Source organism: Mixophyes fleayi, chromosome 10 (genome assembly GCF_038048845.1).
Source record: "Mixophyes fleayi isolate aMixFle1 chromosome 10, aMixFle1.hap1, whole genome shotgun sequence".
NCBI lineage: Eukaryota > Metazoa > Chordata > Amphibia > Anura > Limnodynastidae > Mixophyes > Mixophyes fleayi.
In genome coordinates, this window is record NC_134411.1 from 8,392,585 (window position 1) to 8,407,114 (window position 14,530).

At 42.8% G+C, this 14,530-nt stretch overlaps 1 protein-coding gene across 4 annotated transcripts in view; it reads left to right on the forward strand.

Annotated features, from left to right (window-relative positions):
• Nucleotides 1–9,536: 9,536 nt before the first annotated feature.
• Nucleotides 9,537–14,530, forward strand: part of LRRC56 (leucine rich repeat containing 56) — a 46,282-nt gene continuing 41,288 nt past the window's right edge. For 3 of the 4 annotated variants that reach the window (XM_075187809.1, XM_075187812.1, XM_075187810.1), the window contains exon 1: nucleotides 13,379–13,476. The gene's annotated coding sequence lies outside the window, so the exon portion shown is untranslated. Of the gene's footprint in view, nucleotides 9,562–10,812; nucleotides 10,898–13,378; nucleotides 13,477–14,530 lie in introns of those variants that run through there. The other variant, XM_075187811.1, reaches the window with a different exon arrangement.

Consider the following 14,530-nt stretch of genomic DNA (forward strand, 5'->3'; position numbering starts at 1 on the left):
CCACGCCCAGGGAGCTGCTGGAGGCCGCGCCCACCGGGGGAGTCAATCATCAGGTGCATAAGAGATGTTATTGGGTGAGGGGGCCGAGTAATAGCTGAAAATCCCGCCTGTCACATATCTAACGCAGCGCTGTTTAGTGAACACATCTCTGCTGCAGCATGAGTATAGCTGCAGTGTATGAGACGAGGCAATGATCGAGTAAATAGTCTATATGCGTTTATTACAAGCTTACCTCACTGACTAATTCAACATAAGCTTCATAGACAGTTATAGCCCAGTGTAGTATCTTGCAATCATCAGGCATCTTTATCAGTGCTGGAACAGCTACAGTAAATTGCCTATAATAACATGAAGATACATAGCTATATATAGTGGTGATGTATATAGTAGGGGCGCACGCAGGATTGTCGGGGGGGTTCCATCTGCTCCCTTCAGCAATCCCCCTCAGCCATTTCACCAGTCCTCTTTACTATTTTCACCTGCCCCCATTTAGTTATTTTCACCTGCCCCATTTAATCATTTTCAATTGCCTCATTCAATCATTTTCACCTGCCCCCTTAGCATTTTGACCAGTCCCCTTTAACATTATCACCTGCCTCCTTTAACATTATCAACTGCCCCCTTTTCCATTATCAATTGCCCCCTTAGCAATTTCACCTGCCCCCTTTAACATTATCAACTGCCCCTTTAACCTTTAACATTATCACCAGGGCTGCTACCAGGAATTGCTGGGCTCAGTACAAATGTACAGGGCCCCATCCTTCCTTCTTGCACCCCACCTTAATTTTTACATTATTCTCTACCCAACATTTGCCTCCTCCCATTCTCTACAGTCACCCCCATCCCCGGTCCCATCTAACCATTGCAGTAGTTTACTTACCTCAACCCTGACATCTTGGGTGGAGGCAGACATGCCTACAAGGGGGCCCGCTGCCACATCCTTAATTACGCAAAGAGATCTCTCCCCATACCACCTCTCACATCTCAAGCGCAGCTGCTGCCTAGAAATGGTGCCCGCTACCTCCCTTAATTCACTGCGGAAGCCACCGTCCCTAATAAGTTTGTTTAGGCCCTACTTTGCTGTCGGGCCCCATACAGCTGTACTCTCTGTACCCCTCTGATGGCAGCCCTGATTATCACCTCTCCCCGGACATTAGGACTTACCTTTTGTTCTGGCGCAGCAGTTTTCTCTTCAGCACTATTACATGACAGGCAGTCTGGCGGCGATTGCTGCTAACTACCTGTCAGTGTGGTCCTGGATGCTGTTTGCTGTTACTCTGGTCTTGTGAGATGTGGAAGTCCTGATCTCGCGAGACCAGACTAAAACCCGGGGCCACACTAACAGGCAGCTAGCAGCAATCGCTGCCAGACCGCCTGTCATGTAATCGTGACAGTCGAGCCACCCTTTTAGATCAGGGGCAGTCCTGAAGATTTCAACTTTGCTGACATCATAATTAAAAGAAAAAATTGTATCCCTGCGATGCTGTGCCCCCACCCAGGCTCCAGCCTGATCAGCCTATTGGTTGATTAGGCCCTGTGTATGTCCTAGCGCCTCTTCTCCTACTACCAAAGGTGTCAAATTTTATTCACTTATATTCACATAATTTTTTTATATTGCAACTTCTAAATAAATATTTATATATGCATACACACACACATACTTAGCGTGGTCAAAGTGGGCAGGTGTACAGTGGTGTATGCCATTGCTCCTACCGTCTTCATTGTAAAACTACATCTTCCATACCGTCACTTCGAAATATCCACTTCTAAGGGGCAGATTCAGTTCTAAATAAAATCGCAGCGAAGTGTCCCGAAACAACGTGGCGATTTTTTTTAGAGAAAATACCGCTCACTTGTGCTTACGCCCCAAGCAGCAGTAAGCGTTCTCAGGAACATCGCAGCCAACTGAATCTACCCCTAAGTATACAGTATATACAGTGGTTGAAGAGGAAATTTAGAAGTGGCAGCTCGAAAATAGTAGTATTTGCGCCAGATGTACAGGTATCTCTCAGTCTGTGTGTGTGTGTGTTAGGGAATTTAGATTGTAAGCTCCAATGGGGCAGGGACTGATGTGAATGAGTTCTCTGTACAGCGCTGCGGAATTAGTGGCGCTATATAAATAACGGATGATGATCATCATAGAGATGTGGCTTCACAGTGTTAGCAGAAAATGCTAAAGTCATATTACCAGAGTTGACAGCTCACCGTTGATGTGTTAGCATGGTCGGGAGGAGACAGAGGACGATGCACAGGTAGCCAGCTGGGTAACAGTTACAAGGGGTAGCAGTGAGAGGAAGAGGCAGGTCAGTTCTGATCTGAGCAATCCCAGCAGATTTGCCAGATTGGATGAAGATACTGTGGAAGGCAGTTCAGAATTGGTAGAGTTGGATGAGGCTGCTTCCACTATCAACTATGAGAACAGTCTCTCCAGCTTAAAGGGGACCAAAGTTACTCAGGGACTTAGGCAGATTGTGGGGGTAGGGGACTCAATTATTAGGAAGGTAGAAAGGGCAATCTGTTACCTGGACCATGCATGCCGAACAGTGTGTTGTCTCCTGGGTGCTCAGGCTCAACATATTGCGGATCGGGTGGACAGATTGTTGGGAGAGGCTGGAAATGACCCAGCGGTTTTGGTGCATGTTGGCACTAATGATCGAGTTAGAGGAAGACGGGGTGTCCTAAAGAATGATTTCAGGGACCTGGGTAGAAAACTTAAGGCATGGACATCTAAGGTAGTATTTTTGGAAATACTACCTGTGCCATACACTAGGCCAGGGAGGCAGCGTTAGATTGGCTAGGTTAATGTGGTGCTAAGACGGCGGTTCCCAAACTGTGCGCCACGGCTCCCAGGGGTGTCGCGGCGCTGTCACTGGGGTGCCGGGAGCCAGCCATAGGAAAAAACAAAGAGCACATACACTTACCAATCCGCACGGCGCCGAGACCCAGCAGACCTCTCTCTTCCGCAGCTGTCACTGACATCGATATTCAGTGACAGCTGCGGGAGAGAGGAGTCTGCTGGGTCCCGGCGCCGCGCGGATTGGTAAGTGTATGTGCTCTTTGTTTTTTCCTATGGCTGGCTCGCGGCAGAGGAGTGACAGCGGGCAGACAGGGGCACAGCGGGGCAGACAGAGGGCACAGTGGGGCTGACAGAGGGGGACAGCGGGCAGACAAAGGGGCACGGGGGCAGAGGAGTGTGACAGAGGGGCAGAGGAGGATGACAGCGGGGCAGTGGAGGGGGGACATCGTGAGAGGGGCAGTGGAGGGGGACACAGCGTGAGAGGGGCAGTGGAGGGGGACACAGCGTGAGAGGGGCAGTGGAGGGTAACACAGCGTGAGAGGGGCAGAGGAGGGCGACAGTGTGGCAGAGGGGGGGGGGACAGCATGACAGAGGGCAGAGGAGGGGACAGCGTGACAAAGGGCAGAGGAGGGGACAGCGTGACAGGGCAGAGGAGGGGGGGGACATCGTGAGAGAGGGCAGTGGAGGGGGGATTTCGTGAGAGAGGGCAGAGGAGGGGGACATTGTGAGAGAAGGCAGAGGAGAGGGGACAGCGTGACAGAGAGCAGAGGAGGGGGGACAGCGTGGCAGAGGGGGCAGTGTGAGAGAGGGAAGTGTGTCTGGATGCAGAGGGAGCAGAGTGTCTGGATGCAGAGGGGGCATTTTTTACATACAACTAAATAAGTACTTCTGTCCTGACCTAAATACTTATTACAATTTTTAGACCCAACTAAAACAGGACTGCTCAATAATTATATTGGAGGGGTGCCTTGAAAAAATTTAGAGACTCTAAGGGTGCCGCGAACTGCAAAAGTTTGGGAACCACTGGGCTAAGAGATTGCTGTAGGAAGGAGGATTTTGGATCCTTAGAGCACTGGGCTGATTTCTCAGTCAGTTGCCATCTTTCTTGTCAAGACGGCCCACACCTGAATGCGGAGGGGGCTGCTGTGCTAGGGGAGATGATGGTTAGAAGGTTGGAGGATATTTTAAAGTAAGCTTCGGGGGGAGAAGGGCAAGCAAGTAATTACAGGATAGACATTGAGAGTAGTAAGGGGGAATTAACAAGAGTCAAGGGGGTGGAGAGGGGGAAAGGAAAGCATAGCCGATAAGGAGAGGCCCTTGTTAAAGCCAATAAGAAAAACAGTGATATAAAAGCAAAACGGAAAACCAAAGGGAAGAAATGGACTTGAGTGCATGCTTGCAAATGCAAGAAGCCTGACGGGTAAAATGGGGGAGTTAGAACTAGTAGCAATGAACGAGCAATATGATAGTATAGATATTACTGAGACATGGTGGGATGATACACGTGACTGGGCAGTCAATTTGTAGGGCTATACTCTCTTTAGGTGAGAAAAACAGTAAATAAAGGTGAGGAGGAGTATGTCTTAATATTAAACCAGTGTTAAAACCAAGTATACAGGAAGTTACTTATGAGAATATTGGTGATATTATAGAGGCATTGTGGGTGGAAATATCCTGTGAAGGAAAAAGTTCAGAGACGTTGCTGATAGGGATATGCTATAAACCGCCAGATATTAGTATGGTTGAGGAAGCCCAACTTCTACAGCAAATTGAAAAGGCTACACAACTAGGTCAAGTACTAATTATTGGGTATTTTAATTATCCGGACATTGATTGGAGTACTGAGACCTGCGGTACAGCTAGGGGGCAACAGGTTTCTGAGCACACAAACAGATCATTACATGTCCCAAATAGTAGAGGAAACAACTAGAAACTGGAATATACTGGACCTACTAATTACAAATAATATAGACATAATATCAAATATTCAAGTAAGGGAACACTTGGGAAACAGTGATCATAATATGGTCTCATTTGAAATTAGTTTCCAGAAGCAACGGTATAAGGGATCAATTAGGACTTTAAACTTTAGAAAGGCAAATTTTAATATGCTAAAGGAGTTTATTGAGTGCATAAACTGGGACATAGATTTTGAAGGAAAAAATACAAAAGAAAAGTGTGTTGTCTTTAAAATGTTGTTGGAAAAATACACATATAAGCTCATTCCTATGGGAAACATATGTAAAAGAATTAAGTCTAAACCAGTGTGGCTAAACAAAAAAGAAGAAGTGGTAAAGAAGAGTTGGGCATTTAAATTGCTTAAGTCTGAGGGGACTAAGGAGTCCTTCCGCATCTACAAGGAATGTAATAAAACATGCAAAAATTAAATCAGATTGGCTAAAATAGAAAATGAAAAACAAGTTGCAAAAGAAAGTAAGACAAACCCTAAAAGTTTTTTAAGTAAATAAATGGCAAAAGGATTAAAAAATACAATATAGGACCCCTAAGAATTGAGATGGGTAGATTGATTAATGATGATAAAAAAAAAGCAGAGATATTAAACACTTTCTTTTCTTCAGTATTTACTAAAGAGAAACAAATGGTAGGAGTAATACATAAAAATGGAAATGCAACAGTTCCATTAATTAATACTTGGCAGACAGAGGAAGAAGTCAAAAGGTGACTGAATAAAATTAAGATAAGTAAAGCTCCAGGTCCAGATGGCATACACCGAAGGGTTCTCATGGAGCTAAACTCAGAAACAGCTAGACTACTATTCTTAATTTTCAGAGATTCAATTTCATCTGGCTCAGTACCAATAGATTGGCGAATAGCAGATGTGGTGCCGTTGTTTAAAAAGGAAATGAGATCACAACCAGGGAATTATAGACCTGCAAGCCTGACATCAATAGTGGGGAAACTGCTGGAAGGTATATTAAGAGATGGTATTCAGGATTACTTAGCGCGTAATAAGATTATTAGTGGGAATCAGCAAGCTAGGTCATGTCAAACTAATTAGTTTAAACAAGGAAGTTAGTGGGAACTTAGACCTGGGTAGTACAGTAGATGTGGTCTACTTAGATTTTGCAAAGGCCTTTGATACAGTGCCACACAAGAGGTTGGTTTACAAAATAAGGGAACTGGGTCTAGGAAACAACATTTGTACCTGGTTCGAAAACTGGCTGGAGAATAGGGAACGGAGAGTTGTGATAAATGGAACATTTTTTTAATTGGTCAAAAGCTTTAAGTGGAGTACCTCAAGGTTCTGTGCTGAGGCCACTCCTTTATTTATTAATGACCTTGGTGATGGTTTAGAGAGCAAAGTTTCCATTTTTGCAGATGACAAACTCTGTAAGATAATTAAATCAGAGCAAGATGACGTTTCTCTTCAGAGGGACTTAAATAAACTGGAGGATTGGGTGGCCAAATGAAAGATGAAGTTTAACATAGATAAACGTAAGGTCACTTAGTGATCAAAAACAAACACGCAATCTATAAATGAAATGGGACAAATATAGGGTAATCTAAAATGGAAAAGGATTTGGGAGTGCTCGTAGACAGTAGTCTTAGCAATAGTGCTCAATATCAAGCAGCAGCTGCAAGGGCCAATAAAGTATTGGCATGCATAAAATGGGGCATAGAGGCAAGGGAAGACAGTGTCATTTTGCCTCTATATAAATCATTGGTAAGACCTCATCTTGAATACGGAGTGCAGTTCTGGGCACCACTTTATAAAAAAGACATTTTGGAACTAGAAAGGGTTCAGAGAAGGGTAACAAAATTGATAAAGGGTATGGAGTCATTAAGTTATAAAAAAAATGATAGCCAGTTTAGGCATGTTTACTTTAGAAAAAAAGGCATTAGAGGAAAGGAAGTTTCACAACCAGCAAAGGAAGGGATTCTTTACAGTAAGGGCAGTCAAGATACGGAATTCACTGCCAGGGAAGGTTGTGATGGCAGATTCAATTGATATGTTTATGTGACAGCAGTTTAAGAACTGGTTAAACAAATTTTTAGCTGAAAAGTGTATCCAGGGTTACAACCGTTAATTAAAATGAAGGACAGTAGTGTATCCAGGGAGAAATAAGACTGCAATATTGGGTCAAGAGGGATTTTTTCCAGATTGAAACAGATTGGCGGTTGCTTTATCTGGATTAATTTCAAATATAAGAGAGGAAATGCAGGAGATCCAAATAGGTTGAACTTGATGGACTGGTGTCTTTTTTTCAACCACATCAACTATGTTACTATGTTTCCATATTTGCACACAATATAATAATGTAATGATCTGTTTTAAACATGAGAGTATTCGTTAAGAAATGCAAAAGCCACATGTTTATATATGGAATGATGGCATGGAATCGAAACCCCACCACACCTCTTGTTTACAATCAAATGGGGATATTCCAAATATAATAATTAATTAAGTTGTACTAATGGCTGGATGCAACTTCATATAATAGAGACTGTAAGCTAATGGTTTAAGGAAAAAGTAGCTGCTATAGGCACTAGAGTACACTATGACCAGGACAGGTCCTTGGGGTATATTTACTAAACTGCGGATTGGAAAAAGTGGAGATGTTGCCTATAGCAACCAATCAGATTCTAGCTGTCATTTTGTAGAATGCACTAAATAAATGAAAGCTAGAATCTGATTGGTTGCCATAGGCAACATCTCCACTTTTTCAAACCCGCAGTTTAGTAAATCTAGCCCATTGTCTGCATTACCTCTCTCTTGTCTGTTGGGTTTATGTCCTGTTACATGTCCATTTTGACTTGTGTTATTGACCCCAGCCTGTTTTGCTACCCGTTTGTCTTGATCCTTCGTAATATTCCTGCCTTTTTGCCCCCTAGATCCTGGTTGTTTAACTAACCTCTGCTTTACTCCTTTTATTTGATTCCACTGCAACCAATCAAATTGTACAAAAAATTATTACTCCAATTACATACCATCAAATACAGTATATAGAAATCCATTCCACAAGTAAGATCAAAATTCGATTGGATGCAGTCACTTTAAATTGTCAGCAAGAACTACATCTCACACTGCGTGAGATAGACTTTAACACATCGGTGGTAAGGAGCCGATCGTAAATTAAAATTTTAGCGCATGGGCCGAGAAACAAAAATGCCACCCCCCTAACCCTCTATTTTACCCAAATGAACCTAAAATATTCAAAAACTGCCCCCCCCCATTCAACGTTGCACTGGGCGGGCACACCTATCGCACAGCCCTATTTACGGCCCTGGTAAAGAGAAGGGAGTACAGCAGGTTGTCACTTCAACATTTAACATATTTTCAGAAGGCCAATATAACATCTGTGGACTGGGTGAGAGACTTGCAATCCCTTTGGGGTAACTTCGTTTTTAAAGAAATGTTTCTATATTGATGAATGTAAGTGGTTTTAGTCCTTTGTGGGTATGATAAAAAAAAAGAGTAATACACTGTCTAGAGCGTTACGAGTGAAGGAGGACAGAGGGAATTACTTGAAGATACAAACCTAAAGGAGAGCAGTTACATTGTGATGAGTGCGTCGTTGTATTTCTTGTAAGTGCAGAGGAAATAGGATATTGTGACATTTTTTTCAGGGAACAAGAGTGTGCACCATTCTGGTCTATTTTGATACACACATTATCATCCTCATGCCTGTAAGTGCATTCACAAATGGGTGAGCGTGTTCCCTAGGTGATGGAATTTTTCACTTACTTTATATTCCCCTGATTGTTCAGTGTATCTCATGAATTATACAACCTACTACATAATATTATATTTCTCTGTTTTTTTTTTTGATCCCTACGTGTTTCTTCAATCGCTACTTGAGGATCAATTTAAAGAAAAAGAAACAACATCTGTAAGACTGTTTGCATATATATTGTGATTAAGATCCCCTTTGTATTCCCATATGGCTTTGAGATTGTATAGTGCCGTTATTTACTTACCTATTTATGACTTGCAAACATGTGCTCTGCAAGCTTTTTGTGGGCAGAACTCCGAACCATAACGAGGGTCATAGATCTTTTTTGAGGCCCGTGTCACAATTTTTCCGCAATGTGAAGAAAAATGAGGCTTATAGAGCCACAAAAACACACATATGGTGAAAAATGGGCACCAGGCACTCCATAGCGCTGCTTCAGCGCAGCTCTACCAATCTCAGGATGAAAGTACCGCAGCCTCTAGCATAACTACGCAGAGATATAGCAAGGCGTAAGATCCCTATCACAAGTAAGAAAATTTGATTTCAAACGTTTACCTGCACTATATAGTAATCCCAGTGTAGATTATAAAGTATTATATATAGAAATGTTGGTTGGAATAATACTCATCACACAATAAGGTGAAGACCATATGCAAGTGGACTAGAGGTCTGAAGGAAATGTTATGCGATGGTGGACTAATGCTACATGGGAGGATTGTTTGCAATCATACATGAAAGGTAAATGGGCCTTGAGAAATAAAATGATCTAAAGAAAACATGAATACTCTGTCCAGTTGATATATTCATTTGCTGATTCCATATTTGCCTAAGCAAATGATGTTAGTTTACAGGTGTATTTATTAATGGGGAATAATATATTTTTGCCCTTAACTGAAACTACCCCACCACAACTATATCTGCATGTGACAATCAAATCATTGGTGTTCAGTGGCAGCAACAAGCAGCCAATCGTGAGGCCGCCTGTTGCTGATTGGCCTCAGACAGGAAGTGCTCGCTTCACTTCCTGTCTGAGCAGAGAGGAGCGATGCAGCAAAAGTGCACCTAAATGTAAGTGAGAGGTACTGATATTGTGTGTGTGTGTGTGTGTGTGTGTGTGTGTGTGTTGACAAGGGGACTTGTGGCAGTTTAATGTGTGTGATGGCACGGGGCTTATGGCAATGTAGTGTGTTTGTGTGATGGCACAGGGGGCTTGTGGAAATGTAGTGTACTTGTGATGGCATAGGTTGCTTGTGGCAATGTAGTGTGTATGTGATGGCACAGGGCATGTGGCAATGTAGTGTGTGTGTGATAGCACAGGGCTTGTGGCAATGTAGTGTGTATGTGATGGCACAGGGCATGTGGCAATGTAGTGTGTGTGTGATGGCACAGGGCTTGTGGCAATGTAGTGTGTATGTGATGGCACAGGGCTTGTGGCAATGTAGTGTGTGTGTGATGGCACAGGGCTTGTGGCAATGTAGTGTGTGTGTGATGGCACAGGGCTTGTGGCAATGTAGTGTGTGTGTGATGGCACAGGGCTTGTGGCAATGTAGTGTGTGTGTGATGGCACAGGGCATGTGGCAATGTAGTGTGTATGTGATGGCACAGGGCATGTGGCAATGTAGTGTGTATGTGATGGCACAGGGCATGTGGCAATGTAGTGTGTGTGTGATGGCACAGGGCTTGTGGCAATGTAGTGTGTGTGTGATGGCACAGGGCATGTGGCAATGTAGTGTGTGTGATGGCACAGGGCTTGTGGCAATGTAGTGTGTGTGTGATGGCACAGGGCTTGTGGCAATATAGTGTGTGTGTGATGGCACAGGGCTTGTGGCAATGTAGTGTGTGTGATGGCACAGGGGGCTTGTGGCAATATAATGTGTTTGTGATGGCACAGGGGGATTGTGGAAATGTAGTGTACTTGTGACAATTTAATTTAATAGTGGGGTTGATGCAGACTTATTAATGTAGGGTGGGATTATTCATTTAATGTTGGGGTGGTTTGGGCACTATTAATTAAATGTGTGGCAGATTTTTGGAAAAAGGATTGCTATTTCTTAAAAGTGAATGCAAGTTATTTAATGTATGGTAGAAAATAGGTTTATTTAATAAATGTGATTACAATTAATGTTGGGGTTGTTTGGGGGAAATAGGTCTTGTTATTAAAGGTGAAATGAATTATTTTACAGTCGGGCTGGTTACAAGAAAGGGGCACTAATGAGTTGTTTTGATTTAATGTCAGACTGTATAGAGGTAGGGAGGCCTACTGTGTTTACTCATTGTTGGTATTTCTATATCTCATGTACCTAATCTATTTCCAAACAGGGACCCAGCATTCCAGGATCCAGACAAGCACAACTGAGCTTAGGACACGAGCAGCAGCAACAAGTATTGAAAGCAGGAAGAACAGGTAGGAGAGAGCAGGACAGTCTGCCAACTGTCCTGATTCTGGTGGGGCAGTCCTGAGTTTGGGGACTGACCCACTCAGTCAGGAATTTGTCCTGACTACAGGGACAGTTGGGAGGTGTCTTATAAAAATATATGTCTTATAACAAAATTTTATTCGTTTGCTGAATTAGAAACAAGTTGACAGACTGACAAATTCAATTTATGAGTTAAAATCACTCACTCCAGGGGCAAACACAGGATTTCTAGAGTGGGGTTTCCATGCCACACTGTCAGAGTATATACTAGGGGTGTAGCTATTTCAGACAGTGCTAGGCTGCTCTTAAACTATTTCCATCCACTTCATGTACATGGGCAATGGTAGCCAACAGTCCTCATTCTTGTGGGGCATTTCCAATTTTGTGTGACTGTACCACTCAGTCAGAACTTTGTCCCAACTGCAAGGATAGTTGGGAGGAATGTCTGGCTTTAAACTGTACTACTCATTCAGGGTGAGCTACTTGCACAGAGCTGACCCTTAATGAGCAGTACAGTGTGAAGCAGGAGATTCCTCCCAACTATCTTTGCAGTCGGGACAAAGTCCTGACTGAGCGGGACAGTCACAAAAAATTGAGAATACCCCACCAGAATCAGGACAGCTGGCAGACTGTGCTGCTATCTCCTATCTGTTCTTGAGGATTCCACTACCTGTTGCTGCCTGTGTCTTAAGCCAATTTTCTGCTTGTCTAAATCCTGGAATGTGTTTGTCCTTGTTTGGAAAAAATGGAAAGGTACATAAATTATTGAAAGTCTAGCAGAGAGTCAACCATTATAGGCATGATCAAGATAGAAAGCAGAGGTCAATCCGCAATCGGCCTATCAGAAGCTGCTAACTAGTGCTGGCAACTGTCATCATCCGTTTATGTATTTGTACAAGCCCTCAGGCACCCGCAAGTGATACAGCTGCTGACATGACTACCTTCCTCTCTGTGTGGACCTCCACCATAATTGCGCAAACACACCCTTACTGTACTCGGACTGCGTTTGTCTCCCCCTTCACTCCCCCGTTCTGTCACTCTAAGCGTAAGGAGACACCAGTGTTAGGTCTGCATACAGCCATAGTTAGTGTGGGCATGTACAGTACAAATTTGCATATTTTACAAATGGGTGTACGCCCAACTCCGCATCAGCACCATAATGTGTATCATTCTTGGAGGGAGATACCAATGGAACAGACAGTAATCTGCACTCACCCTGTTTGGTGCTAGTCAAGTATTTAAAACAATTGCTAATGTTCTCCTGGTCTCTTTATCAAAGAAACTATAGTGCAGATAGAAGCAAAATTGGATCAAATCAGATGATAATATATGTACAATCTATATAAGGTGATAACAAGGTTTTCATAAACGTTCACCTTGTTTTAGTGGTATCCATCATTTCAGTGTAATAATACCATAACAAAAGAAAGCAATAAAAAAAAAAGGAAACCCCAGTTGCAGTCTATGGCCATCCGCCCCTGCCATCCTGCATCCCCTTTCCCAAAATCACCCCTTCATTGCCATGTGCATCAGTGACAGGTGCACATGGCACCTTCTCAAGACCATACTTGCCAACTCTCCCGGATTGTCCGGGAGACTCCCGCATTTTGCGAGAGTCTCCTGGACGAGTGTGGCAATCTCCCTGATAGGAAGGGGGAAAAATTTAGTTTAAACGCCGCGATTCACCCGGAATCGCTGTGTTTAGCCCCGCCCCCACTGTAAAATGACGCGATTTGCGTCATTCCGTCACGGGGGCGGGGCCAAAATGACACGATTTCGCAGCCCCGCCCCCTACACGCCCACGTCCCAGCCGGCATCTCCCGGAAAAAGAAAAAAAAATGTTGGCAAGTATGCTCAAGACACCACCCAACATTCCCATGAATCAGGACCATGACATCATCTGGACTTTTCTGCCTAAATTGGGACAGTTTGTAACTTGGGAGGCATGGAAAAAAAAATTCCAGTTCACAATATATATCCATGGTCAATATAATTACTTCTGATAAGTGTGCAGTGAAGTACATCACAAGCAATATGGGAAAAAAACATTAATTATAGCCCGAAAACATGATTATGATCACTGGGACAGGTTGATATTGAAATACTTTCGTAATATAAAGTACAAAAATTAATTGATAGCACTTACAAAATACGAACATATACTGAGAATTGCATCCCTGATAAAGAACAATAGAACACAAGAAATGTTACCATAGATTTATAAAACAATCAATAAATAAATAAATAAATAAACAGGGACAAGGGCAATAAAAAATGCTTAAAACCTGGGACTGTAACCGGAATTTAGGGGCAGTAGGTAGCTATATAGACACTAATTATTATCTGCATTGCTTTGATATAGGAGTTAAAATTGTCTCAGCCTCGAAGTGATCAGGTTTCCAGTTACCTAAGGGTATGAATATTTAGTTATGCTAATGAAAGCTTTTTATTTGCTTGTTGCTGGGAAACAGTAGTCCTTAGCAGCAGGGCCTGGTAATGCAGCAAGGGCTCGTAGTGTCACACTGGGCCCCAAAAGACTGCACGGACCCCTATTACTGCGCTGCAGGTAAGATGTGTGTGAGGTATAGGGCCATGGAGGATAATAGTCGCATCGTTATTATACTTCCGTCAGACCCTGTATTACATTACCCTAGGATCGCAGGGCGGGTGTACAGACAGTGTATGAGGCTGGTGATTCTGCATGTTCTAGACTGAAATGTGAAATGATTTTACAAAATATTGACGTTCCAGAACACTCATAGTTTTTTTTATGAGTACAATACAGTATGATAGTAGTAGTATAGTTTGGTATAGTATTAGACATACGTGGTGCAAGTTGTGCTGTGAAGTAATAACATTGACATTACCCACTTCCCATTAAAACTGCATAAAGTAATAAGGGGTTAAAATTATTTCGGAGTTCCTGCTTTAAAGTGCTGTGATTCATATGCATCTGATAGGCACAGTTGGACGTGACAATATGTTTATACTTCAGATTACTTAAGTGATTGGCAAACTAATAATTGTTGTAAATTATCAGTACAAACAATAAGAGGCATTCTTTATAAGTGAAGAAGTTATGATGTCCTGTGTGGTAAGCGTTGATAAGGGCCTATATTTAGTTTCTGTAAGAAAATACCTACTTAACAACCAGTTTATATAAGGACCAGGGGGTAGATGTATGAAATAGCGATTTTTACAAATCGCCAGATATCAGCGACTTGCAGAATGCACAGATTGATACATTTACCCCCAGATCTTTGTTTGATCCCTATTTTTTTGAAGTCTCGGTTGGGTCTGTAAAGATTACAGCCCTTTACTGACTCCCAAAATGTCTGATTCCGACATTCAATAAATTAATATGTCTGTCCCTGTTTAATTTTCTGAGTTCTCTTGTTTCTTATGTGTGACCATGTAGTGTAAACTGTGCTTTATTTTCATAGCAGTGGCTCTTAGCATTTTGCAACCCAGGACCAGGAAAAGAACCTGCTGATTTTGACTGGTCTCTTGTAGTGCCAGCACATATAGCTACACTTACAGTAGTGTCTACACATGCTACAACTGGGCAATACAGCATAAGATGTGGGTGTAACCTCTGGTCCAGCTATAGTTGTGTATGA